The sequence below is a fragment of the Vicugna pacos genome, chromosome X (genome assembly GCF_048564905.1).
Source record: "Vicugna pacos chromosome X, VicPac4, whole genome shotgun sequence".
Classification (NCBI taxonomy): Eukaryota; Metazoa; Chordata; class Mammalia; order Artiodactyla; family Camelidae; genus Vicugna; species Vicugna pacos.
This window is the reverse complement of record NC_133023.1, coordinates 83315538-83328545: the sequence shown is the minus strand read 5'-3', so window position 1 is coordinate 83328545 and position 13008 is coordinate 83315538.

Genomic DNA, 13008 nt, shown 5'->3' with positions numbered 1-13008 from the left:
TGTCTGAATATGATAAAATAGTTTGCCAAAGCAGACTTTAATTAAGGTTTGCTTAGGAGATTCTTCAATCATTAAAGCAAACAAGGTGGAACGTTGAGTTCACAACTGCCATTGCAGTGGTTGTATTACAGAGCTAGGGAGTAGGTGACTTTGGAGTTCAGGGTCTCTTGTCTTTCCTTTTTCAGATTGCCTGCCTTCTAGGATTCACTGCTTTCATACGGTTTGCTTTAGCATTCCTCCGGGGCTTGTCCTTTTCAGAATGTACCTCTAGTGACAAAATTATTTCCCGCCACCATGAAATGCCCAGTGCCCTGATCTCAGCCAGCAGGAGTAGAGGGATCAGAGACAGAGCTGAAAGGCCCCTTGGAAAGCATCTCATTTGATTTTATTGATGGGGAAACTGAGGCCTACAGTGGCACAGACACTTGCCCAAGGTTAATATCAGAGCTGGAATTCAAATACCCTAAGGAATGATTTAACTTAGATGAGTCTTAGCTTCCTCCCCTGTAAGATGGAAACCAAGATATTTACTCAAGTTACTATGAGGGTCAAATATGACAAAATAAGTGAAAACACTTTGAAAGCTGCTATTTGGTACAGGTACCTAAAATTTTTCTTTCCTATTAAATTATGCTGCTTTCCTTATGCTAAGTGTGAATAATTAATAAATGTTACCATGTGGATCTTCCAAGTGGGATTTGCAGTTTGAAAGAGGAGGTCCTGAGGACTCATCTCACCCTAGAGGGAGAAAATGGACAGAGAAGCATTCCGGGTACCCCGCAAAGCACTTAGCTGCGCAAAGCCATATATTTTAACAGTAAGAACAAAGCCTGCTTTCAGAGGCCAGGGAGCTAAGGACTCTGTAAAGAACTTGAAAAACTGCCCCCACAGTAGTTCTAGCATCTAGGGTGGGGTTTGATTACATTAACTTAAAAGTCCCTTTTAACACTGAAGTTCTGTAATTGTGTGATTCCAGTTTATTCATTTTTACTACAGTCCTGTTCAGCTGCTTTTTCTTCAGACCCAGAAACATGAATGCCTATAGTATGTTACAAATTGCTGTCCTGATCTTATTGTTTATATATTTTTATTGAGATATAATTGACATATAACATTGGGTAAGTCGGAGGTGTACGATGCCTTGGTTTGATTTATCCTGATGATAACAAAGAAAAATAAAAAGGCAAAATGACCCAACACACTCACAATAAACACATATTCACACATGCACAGAAGACTTTGACAAGTTGAGTTTTTTTAAGTTAAAGTAAACATGAAGGAAAAGGACCATAACCTCTGGCCTTCAAACTTCCAGCCTTAATCGAGTGAACCTGAATATGAGTTAATGATACACGGCAAGGAAGAAAATCCCAGTCTCAGTTTCCCCAACTCTTCAGTTATTTGGATGAAATAAAGTCTAAACCAATCATTCTAGTCAGTGGCCTGATATCTATGTAGCAATGTGAATGGAAGTAGGATTGTTACATTCCACTCAGAAGCACCTGATGGAGGGATCAAATAAATTTTTTTTTAAATCACATGTTTATAGCCCCCTACTTGACATATAGTAGGTGCTCAGGATACATGTGTTCAATGAATGAATAAAATATATCAATGTGATTTACAATAGCCAAGACATGGAAGCAACCTGTGTCCATCAACAGATGAGTGGATAAAGAAGATATGATGTATATATATATATAGTATTATATGTTTTATATATATATATAATACTATATATTTTATATATATATATTATATATATTTATATATAATATATATAATAAAATATAATATATTTATATATATATATATAATATATATATATATATATATATATATATATATACACACACACAATGGAATATTCCTCAGCCATAAAGGGAATGAAATATTGCCATTTGCAGCAGCATGGATGGACCTAGAGATTATCATACTAAGTGAAGTAAGTCAAAGAAAGACAAACATCATATGATATCACTTATAGGTGGAATCTAAAAACAAAGATACAAATGAACTTATTTACAAAACAGAAACAGACTCACAGACATAGAAAACAAACTTTTGGTTACTGAAGTGGGGAGGGATATACTAGGAGTTTGGGATTAGCTGGTACAAACTATTACATATAAAATAGACAAACAACAAGGACTTACTGTATAGCATAGGGAACTATATTCAATATCTGATAGTAATTATAATAGAAAAGATCTGAAAAAGAATGTATATGTATATATGTATAACTGAATCACTTTGCTGTACACCTGAAACTAACACAATATTGTAAATCAACTATACTTCAATAAAAAAAATACATCAGTATGTTGTAAGTCAGGATTAGGAGGGTAGGGAACAGGTTATTCCAGACTTTGTATCAAAGGCAAAATAGTGTTGGAGACCATGGCTCATTTGAGAAACAACAGGGTGTTCAGTTGACCCAAAATATAGAGTGCGCTGCAGTGTACGTGGAAGGCCTGGAAATGAGGCTGGGCAGGTGAAGCCAGATCACTGAGGGTTTTATATGCTTTGCCATGGGTTTTGGATCTTGTACTGAAAGCAAAGGAGGGCGGAAAGGAAGTAGAAAAGGATTTGAAGCTGGGCTGGGCTTTGAAATTGAAGTGTGGTAACATGCTTATATTTGTGTTTAGCGGCAACCCTGGCTTCTGGTGTAAAATGGATGAGGAGAGGAGCTTCAGGAGACCAGCCAGGAAGGTGCAAGTCTACAGGTAAGAGGCCGGGTTAGGAGGCTCTTTAGCAATTGTGCAAAGAGGTTGAGGGTCTGAGCAAGGCACTGGTAGCAAGCAGAGATGGAGAGATATTTAGGACAGAATGAACAGGCAAAAAGGTCTTGATAGAAGAGAGTGAAATTAGCATCCCCCCATCAAACAAAACTCAATGACATTTACCAGCTAATCAGGTAGAAGACAGAGCCTTGTGATAGTGACAGCAGTGAGAAATCACTCTGGAGAGAGTTAACAGTAAATCTGATATGCATCAGCCATGTGATATGGCAGTCAAGAAAGCAAATGCCATCCTTAGGGAGCTCCAGTAGAAGAGTCTAGTGTCTGGAGAAGGGACATGACCGTGCAGAAGGGTCTGTGCCTTGGGGTTGGGGGGATGGGGGTTCCCACCTTCCACTTTTGAAAGATATAAAGGAATTGGCTTAAACTCAAAGCAGAGACTTGAATCTAAGTCTTTGGAGCCATAGAGTCTGGAAGAATTGTGGGGCTAGAAGACTTGTAGTCAAATTGTTGGCCCACCATGGGAAAGTTGGCTTTGCATGAAGTTACCAGGGGCCGGTTTCATTCAGCCTTAAGCCATGAGGCAGACACGCAAGCGGCAGTCGGTGGAGGCAGTGAGTCCGTTACTGGAAGTTGTCCAGACAAGAGGGCAGGGACCCTGTACGTGGGAAAACAAAGCCAAAAACCAAAAGCAAAAACAGCCAGTGAGGTGACAGAGCCAGTCGATGACCTTCGAGGTTCTTGTTGACCCTGTGATGTGTAAGTCCTGGCCAAGTGGGTGTACATTTCTCAGCAGTGCTGTCTTAGGAATGAGGTGGAGAACAGAACCTCTCTCGTTCACTTTCTTATACTAGTTTATTCAAAGTAAATAGGTCGCGTGGAGGTCGGCAGACCAGGTGAGTTGCAGCCTCTAAATCACTGTAATTTCGTGCAGGGGTGGAGGGTGGGGGGAGCCTGGGCAAAGCCTTGCAATCGTCAGGAGCAACCGCGCAGTGGGATAAACTTTGGCTCCGGCTCTGCCGCACGAGAGGGGCGGGGTTACTTGAATGGGTCCTCAGGAGAAGGCGATTGGCCCCGGGGGAATCGAAGGGGCGGGACTAGTCCATTGTTGCCATTGGTCCTGAGGGCGAGTTGAGGGATGGCAGCGAGGGGGGCGGAGCCCGCAAGGGGAGGCAATTGGCTTGGCAAGAGCCCACCGAGGGGAGCGGGCGGGCCGGCGGGCGAGCCCCGCAGCCGGGAGCTGGGAGCCGCGAGCGGGAGCGGGCAGCCGGGAGGCGGCTGCGCGAGCTCGCCAGGGCCGCAGCGGGGCGAGGGGCGCACGGGGCGTTGGCACTGGGGCGCGCGCCTGCGTCGCCGACTTGGATGCGGTGGGGACGCTTCTGCGCCCCGTGCGCTCGAAGCGAGCCATTCAACAGCTGGCCTCGCAGGCCACAGTCGCAGGGAGTGACTGGGAGCTTTGCTGGTTGAGATTACGGCGACTGGAAAGAGGCAGCGGCGGCGGCAGTCCGGCTACCCCCGCGGAGACCAGAGCGGAGACGCAGCGGTTCCTCAGGCTCTGGGTAAATGCCCTCCGCTCTACTCGCAGAGCAGCAGCCACGTCCCGCTGCGTCTCGGCCGGCTGGCCGCCCTGGCCTACAAGAGCTGGGTGCCTGCAAATAGGGCCACGTCGGACCTTGGCGGGGATTTGGGAGGGGATGCGCAGGAGACCCAGGTCGACCCGCCTGCCCCTGCAGAGTCAGTGTTTCCAGAGATGCTCCTGGGCTCTTCCCCTGGTCCTCTCCCTTCACCCTAGACCTTGCCGCACCTCCCCCGGCCATAGCGCCGCACTAGGGGGCGCTCTGGCACCCACTCAAGGGCTCACTTTGGCCGCTGCTCCAGCCGAGGTCACTGGAGGCATTCCCCTGGGGTACGCTGGCAGTAGCATCCTGCTAATGGGAACTGAAGGTGCCCTCTCCTGTTCGGTCCACACGTCAAGGGCAGGGCGCTCTGCTTCCCCCCTGCTCCTGTGCACTCATCCAATTAATCGTCAGCAGGGATCCCCCGTCCCTGCCCACCCAGTGACCCGGTCCTTGGCTTCAGGGATTTGTCAAGAGTCTCCCTTGAGGTTTACAGTGCGGGTGGAATAAAGTCCTTTCCAGCCTGACTGGGACAGCAGGGCTCACCCACAGGGCACGGGGCACAGGGTCCTGAGCTTGGATTGGGAGGCAACGGGGCCAGGGAAGAAGCACGCTGGAGAGGCCCATGCTGGAGGAGAAACTGCCTTCTCCAAATGCAGGACAATCGGGTGGTCTTGGTTTTTGGGACCCGCGTGTGTCTTCCTTACATTTGGTCTCCTGCTTTTTACGATTTTATTTAAAGCCAACCGCTATGGGGAACTTTTTTTTACATTTTTTATTGATTCATAATCATTTTACAGTGTTGTGTCAAATTCCAGTGTTCAGCACAATTTTTCAGTCATTCATGGACATATACACACTCATTGTCACATTTTTTTTCTCTGTGATTTATCATAACATTTTGTGTATATTTCCCTGTGCTATACAGTGTAATCTTGTTTATCTATTCTACAATTTTGAAATCCCAGTCTATCCCTTCCCACCCTCTACCCCCCCCAGTAACCACAAGTCTGTATTCTCTGTCCATGAGTCTATTTCTGTCCTGTATTTATGCTTTGTTTTTGTTTGTTTTTGTTTTTTAGATTCCACATATGAGCGATCTCATATGGTATTTTTCTTTCTCTTTCTGGCTTACTTCACTTAGAATGACATTCTCTAGGATCATCCATGTTGCTGCAAATGGCATTATGTTGTCGGTTTTTATGGCTGAGTAGTATTCCATTGTATAAATATACCACCACTTCTTTATCCAGTCACCTGTTGATGGGCATTTAGGTTGTTTCCATGTTTTGGCTATTGTAAATAGTGCTGCTATGAACATTGGGGTGCAGGTGTCATCCTGAAGTAGATTTCCTTCTGGGTACAAGCCCAGGAGTGGGATTCCTGGGTCATATGGTAAGTCTATTCCTAGTCTTTTGAGGAATCTCCACACTGTTTTCCATAGTGGCTGCACCAAACTGCATTCCCACCAGCAGTGTAGGAGGGTTCCCCTTTCTCCACAGCCTCTCCAGCATTTGTCATTTTTGGATTTTTGAATGACGGCCATTCTGACTGGTGTGAGGTGATACCTCATTGTAGTTTTGATTTGCATTTCTCTGATAATTAGTGATACTGAACATTTTTTCATGTGCTTTTTGATCATTTGTATGTCTTCCTTGGAGAGTTGCTTGTTTAGGTCTTCTGCCCATTTTTGGATTGGGTTGTTTATTTTTTCCTTATTGAGTCATATGAGCTGCTTATATATTTTGGAAATCAAGCCTTTGTCGGTTTCACTTGCAAAAATTTTCTCCCATTCCGTAGGTTTTCTTCTTGTTTTATTTCTGGTTTCCTTTGCTCTGCAGAAGCTTGTAAGTTTCATTAGGTCCCATTTGTTTATTCTTGCTTTTATTTCTTCTAGGAGAAAATTTTTGAAATGTATGTCAGATAATGTTTTGCCTATGTTTTCCTCTAGGAGGTTTATTGTATCTTGTCTTATGTTTAAGTCTTTAATCCATTTTGAGTTGATTTTTGTATATGGTGTAAGGGTGTGTTCTAGCTTCATTGTTTTACATGCTGCTGTCCAGTTTTCCCAACACCATTTGCTGAAGAGACTGTCTTTATTCCATTGTATATTCTTGCCTCCTTTGTCGAAGATGAGTTGACCAAAAGTTTGTGGGTTCATTTCTGGGCTCTCTATTCTGTTCCATTGGTCCATATGTCTGTTTTGGTACCAGTACCATGCTGTCTTGATGACTGTAGCTCTATAGTATTGTCTGAAGTCTGGGAGAGTTATTCCTCCAGCCTCTTTCTTTCTCTTCAGTAATGCTTTGGCAATTCTAGGTCTTTGATGGTTCCATATAAATTTTATTATGATTTGTTCTAGTTCTGTGAAATATGTCCTGGGTAATTGGATAGGGATTGCATTAAATCTCTAGATTGCCTTGGGCAGTGTGACCATTTTAACAATATTGATTCTTCCAATCCAAGAGCATGGAATATCTTTCCATTTTTTAAAGTCTTCTTTAATTTCCTTCATCAATGGTTTATAGTTTTCTGTGTATAATTCTTTCGCCTCCTTGGTTAGATTTATTCCCAGATATTTTATTACTTTGGGTGCTATTTTAAAGGGGATTGTTTCTTTACTTTCTTTTTCTGTTGATTTATCGTTAGTGTAAAGAAAGGCAACTGATTTTTGAACATTAATTTTGTTACCTGCTACCTTGCTGAATTCTTCAATCAGCTCTAGTAGCTTTTTTGTGGACCTTTTAGGGTTTTCTATATATAGTAACATGTCGTCAGCATATAATGACACTTTTACCTCTTCTTTTCCAATTTGGATCCCTTTTATTTCTTTCTCTTGCCTAACTGCTGTGGCTAGGACTTCCAGGACTATGTTGAATAGGAGGGGTGATAGTGGGCATCCTTGTCTTGTCCCAGATTTTAGTGGGAAGCTTTTGAGTTTTTCACCGTTGAGAACTATGCTGGCTATAGGTTTGTCATATATAGCTTTTATTATGTTGAGATATGTTCCCTCTATACCCACTTTGGCGAGAGTTTTTATCATAAATGGGTGTTGAATTTTATCAAATGCTTTTTCTGCATCGATTGAGATGATCATGTGGTTTTTGTCCTTTCTCTTGTTGATGTGATGTATTACATTGATTGATTTGCGTATGTTGAACCAGCCTTGTGTCCCTGGGATGAACCCCACTTAGTCATGATGTATAATCTTTTTTATGTGTTGTTGGATTCTATTTGCTAAAATTTTGGTGAGGATTTTGGCGTCTAAGTTCATCAGTGATATTGGCCTATAATTCTCTTTTTTTGTAGTGTCTTTGCCTGGTTTTGGTATCAGGGTGATGGTGGCTTCATAGAATGAGTTTGGGAGTATTCCCTCCTTTTCAGTCGTCTGGAAGAGTTTGAGAAGGACTGGTATGAGTTCTTCTTTGTATGTCTGGTAGAATTCCCCAGTGAAGCCATCCGGTCCTGGACTTTTATTTGTAGGGAGGTTTTTAATTGCTATTTCTATTTCCTTTCTAGTGATCGGATTGTTCAAGTGTTCAGTTTCTTCTTGATTCAGTTTTGGTGGACAGTATGTTTCCAGAAACTTGTCCATCTCCTCTAGGTTATCCAGTTTGGTTCCATATAGTTTTTCATAATATTCTCGTATGATATTCTGTATTTCTATTTTGTTTGTTGTAATTTCTCCATTTTCCTTTCTTATTTTGCTAATTTGTGCTCTCTCTTTTTTCTTCTTTGTGAGTTTGGCCAGAGGTTTGTCGATTTTATTTACTTTTTCAAAAAACCAGCTTTTGGTTTGGTTGATTTTTTCTATGGTCTTGTTAATCTCTATTGTATTTAATTCCTCTCTGATCTTTATTATTTCCTTCCTTCTGCTGCTTTTTGGGGCTTTTTGTTCTTCTTTTTCTAATTGATTCAGGTGGTGGGTTAACTTGTTTATCTGTGATTGTTCTTCTTTTTTGAGGAAGGCCTGTATCGCTATAAACTTCCCTCTTAACACTGCCTTTGCTGTGTCCCATAGGTTTTGAGTGGTTGTGCTTTCATTATCATTTGTCTCAAGGTATTTTTTAATTTCAGCTTTGATTTCCTCATTGATCCATTGTTTTTTCAATAACATATTGTTTAATCTCCATGCTTTTCTTTTTTTCTCCTTTGTTTCTCTGTTGTTGATTTCCAGTTTCATGGCATTGTGGTCAGTAAAGATGCTTGAGATAATTTCTATCTTCTTAAATTTGTTGAGGTTTCTTTTGTGTCCAAGTACATGATCGATCCTGGAAAATGTTCCATGTGCACTTGAAAAGAATGTATATTCTATTTTTTGGGGGTGTAAAGCTCTGAAAATATCCACCAAATCTAGTTTTTCTATTGTAGTATTTGATTTCTCTGTTGCCTTGTTTATTTTCTGTCTGGAAGATCTGTCTAGTGATGTTAATGCAGTGTTAAAATCTCCAACTATGATTGTATTCCCATCAATATCCCCCTTTATCTCTGTTAGTAATTCTTGTATGTACTTAGGTGCTCCTATATTGGGTGCGTATATATTAACGAGTGTAATATCTTCATCTTGTATCACTCCTTTAATCATTATAAAATGTCCTTCTTTATCTTTCTTTATGGCCTTTGTTTTAAAGTCTATTTTGTCTGAAATCAGTACTGCAACACCTGCGTTTTTGGCTTTTCCATTTGCATGGAATATCCTTTTCCATCCTTTCACTCTCAATCTATATGTGTCCTTCTCCCTAAAGTGGGTCTCTTGTATGCAGCATATTGAAGGTTCTTGCTTTATTATCCACTCTGCCACTCTATGTCTTTTGACTGGAGCATTTAGTCCATTAACATTTACAGTAATTAATGATAGATGTGTGTTTATTGCCATTTTGAACTTATCTTTGCAGTTGAATTGGTATATCCTCTTTGTTCCTTTCTTCTTCCTTTTGTGGTTTGGTAATTTTCCTTTGTATTTTCATGGATTTTATTTAATTTTTGTGACTCCCTTGTAAATTTTTGACTTGTGGTTACCCTTTTTTGTAAATCTATTAACCTATACCCGTTTTTAATAAACTGATAATAACATGATCTCAAACCCATCCTACTGTTAAAAAAATTTAAAAAAAGAAAGAAAAAAAATTCTATATTTCCCTGCCTCCCTCTCCCACTCTCAGTGATTTGTATGTCTTCTTTTATAATTTCGTGTTTTCTTTATTTGTAATTCATGAGTTATCACCTTTCCAGTTGTACGTTTCTCATTTCTGTAGCATCCTGCTGCTTTTCTATTTAGAATAGCCCTTTCAATATTTCTTTTAGCATGGGTTTAGTGTTGCTAAACTCCTGCAGATTTTTTTTGTCTGTGAAACTCTTTATTTCTCCTTCTATCCTAAAGGATAGCCTTGCTGGATAAAGTATCCTAGGCTGCATCTTTTTTTCATTCAGGGCTTTGAATGTATCTTGCCACTCCCTTCTGGCCTGTAGTGTTTGTGTAGAGAAATCAGCTGAGAGCCTTATGGGGTTTCCCTTGTAGTTCACTCTTTGCTTTTCTCTTGCTGCCTTTAGAATCATTTCTTTATCCTTGACTCTGGCCATCTTGATTATGATATGTCTTGGTGTGGGTCTATTTGGGTTCTTCCTGTTTGGGACCCTCTGAGCTTCCTGTACTTGTATATCTGATTCCTTCTTTAAGTTTGGGAAGTTTTCAGTCATGATTTCTTCAAAAACCTTTTCAATCCCCTTTGATCCTTCTTCCCCTTCTGGGACCCCTATTATGCGAAGATTGGGATGCTTTATATTATCCCATAGGTCCCTTATGCTATTATCATTATTTTTTATTTGCTTATCTTGTAGTTCTTCTGAATGGGTGCTTTCTGTTGCCCTGTCTTCTAGATCACTAATTCGTTCTTCTGCATTAACTAGTTGGCTTTGCACAGCTGTTAGATCATTCCTCATCTCTGTCAATGAGTTTTCCCATTTTGCTTGGCTCTTTATAGCTTCAATTTCATTTTTGACATATTTTATTTCTCTAAGCATTATCTCTTTTAATTCCTTCAGCAATTTGATCACTCCTTTTTTGAAATCTTGATCTAGTAGGCTATCGATGTCTATTTCATTGAGCTTTCTTTCAGGGGATTCCTCTTGTTCTTTTAATTGGGAAAGGTTTCTCTGCTTCTTCATATTGCTCATACCTCTCTGGCACTGTGGTTTATGGAGTATCAGTTGTCTATTTTGGATCTTAAGGATTTTATCTATCTAATGCCTATTTAGGAATAGAACTTAGGAAAAAAGAAGAAAAAAGAAAAAAAGAAAAAAAGAGAGAAAAAAATAAGAGAGAGAGAGAAAGATTTTTAAAAGAAGGGAGAAAGAGGGTTTGAAAACAATGTATAATGAATAATAGAAGAGCGGGTTGAAGCAGAGTATTAATTGGGTGGAGACGTCCTTTTAAAACCTTTAAAAAAAAAAGGGGGGTGGGGAGATGAATATATGTGTTTGAAGCCTGTGTCTAATCAATAACAGGACATCAAAACCCAAGAGAAATAGAAATGAATTAAGAAGTAAAAATTAAGAGAGTAATTGAAAATAGAACAGGTAAAAACAGATTAAAACAAAACAAAACAAAAACAAAAACAAAAAACAAAAAAACAAAACAAAACAAAAACCAAAAGAAAAAAAAAAAAGGGGGTTGTCGGTGTTCTCCTGGAGTCTGTGTGCTTTTAATGTGAAGTCCTTCTGTCTTCGTCCTGTTTTGGAAGCTCAGCTTGTTTTCAGAGGCCCTCCGTTGGCGCCCTCTTCTGTGCTGCTCCCAGCACCTGTCGGCAAGCAGATCGCGCCTCCTCCTAACACGGGGTCAGATGCAGCTCTCCTCTGCTGCGGGCGGGCGGGTCACTGCCCCTCCGGATGCCGCAGTCAGATGTTGCAGACTGGCCAGGCAGGAGGGCGGGTCGTGCCCCCTCCCAGAACCTCGATCAGGGGTTGTGTTCCTGCCCGACAGGCGGGGGGCGCTCTCCCCCTGCCTGCGCCGCCGGTAGCTCCGCTGCTCTGTGCGGCTGTGAGCTCTCCGCCGACGCTCCGCCCTGGTCGCGCTCCGCGGGTGGGCTCGGGGAAGACCGAGGGGCAGCCTCGTCCCTGCTCCGAGCCAAGACCCAGGTGCTTGTTTGTCTTTGTGGAGCAAGTTCTCAGATTTTTGGCGTCTTTATCTTTTGAAGAGGGCGATGATCTGTCGGAGTTCCGCAGGTGCTCTGGTTGGCTGAGTGGGTCTGTAGATGTGGGTCTTGGTGTATTTGTGGGAGAGGGTGACTTACAAGCGTCCTTCTACTCCGCCATCTTGCCCGGAAGTCTGGGGAACTTTTGAATGCTGCTAACTCCAGGGAGTGATTTGTATTGGGAACACTGGGTTCCAGCATGAGGACAGGTTACCCTTTGGACCTTTTCATTTTCTCTGTGTGTTTTCTAAATTGAGAATAAGGTCTCAAAGATTATGCCAATTTGGGGCTGTTTTCCTACCTGCCTCTGGTCTAACTTTGGAACTTCATGCTGTTGAAAGACTGCACACTTGAGCAGCATGATGGATAAGGCTCAGTCTTTATGCTGAGAGAACCACTCTTGGGGATAATATAGTTGGGATCTCTCCAGTTCTGGGTTTTTTTATTTGCTTTTTTAAAGGATGTGGCATTCCAGTAGTCACAGTTTTTCTGTGCCCTGTTTCTTTGTTTGGGAGGGAGTCACTCAAAGCATGGGGTAACTGGAAGCATGGAGTAATGTACATGAAGGAATTTACTTTTTGATTCATGTTAAGCACAGAGAAAAGTGGCTAGTGGAATAGGCCTGCTGGCATGGGTGCCCAGGGGACCCCAGCTATTATGCGTATCAGAGGATGGGTGGGGCTGACTGGAGGTGGAGGGACATTGAGGGAAGGGGGCAGAACCAGCAGAGACCATCTTGTCTCCTGTGGTGGGTCATGGGCTCTCCATGTAGTCCCAGGCAAAGATCACACCTGCAGGGTGGCCCATTTATCTTGGTTCTCCATCAGAGAGTGGCCTTTGACTGACTTCATGTGTCACCTCCAGCATCAGAAGGGAAAGTGAGGCATAGAGATTGAGGAATGTGAAGGTGGTGGCGGCGGGGTGTGTGTGTGTGTGTGTGTGACAGAGAGAGACAGAGAGAGAGACTTGTTTTAAATGCTGAAGCAGCTCTCTACCACAGGGAATGGCTACATGTTTGTCTTCGCAGCACGCGCTCCTGCCTTTGCTAGAGAGGGACTTTTGCTGAGCTATTTCAGAGCCGGGGTGATGTTACTTGTGCATCTCCCTGACGTAGTGTCCGCTTGGGTCTGTGTCAGTTCTGTTATAACCAACATGCTCCTTGAACTTGAAGAAGCTTTAAACCACGCTGGAGGCCGAGGTAGACTAATGCCTGGGGCACAGTCTGAGCAGACATGGACCACATGGAATCCAGTAGTGCTTTGTTCAGAAGTGATAGTGTGAGATCTGGACCACTTAACGGAGAAGATCAATCATAATAGTAATAATAAGGGCTCACATTAATTGAGCACTTATAGGTGTTAAGTATTTAACTTGCATCATTTCCCTTAAACCTTCAAAAATTCTGTGAGGTAGGCACCGTTATCTTCTGATGTTCAAAGAGATTAGATAAATCACTTAGCT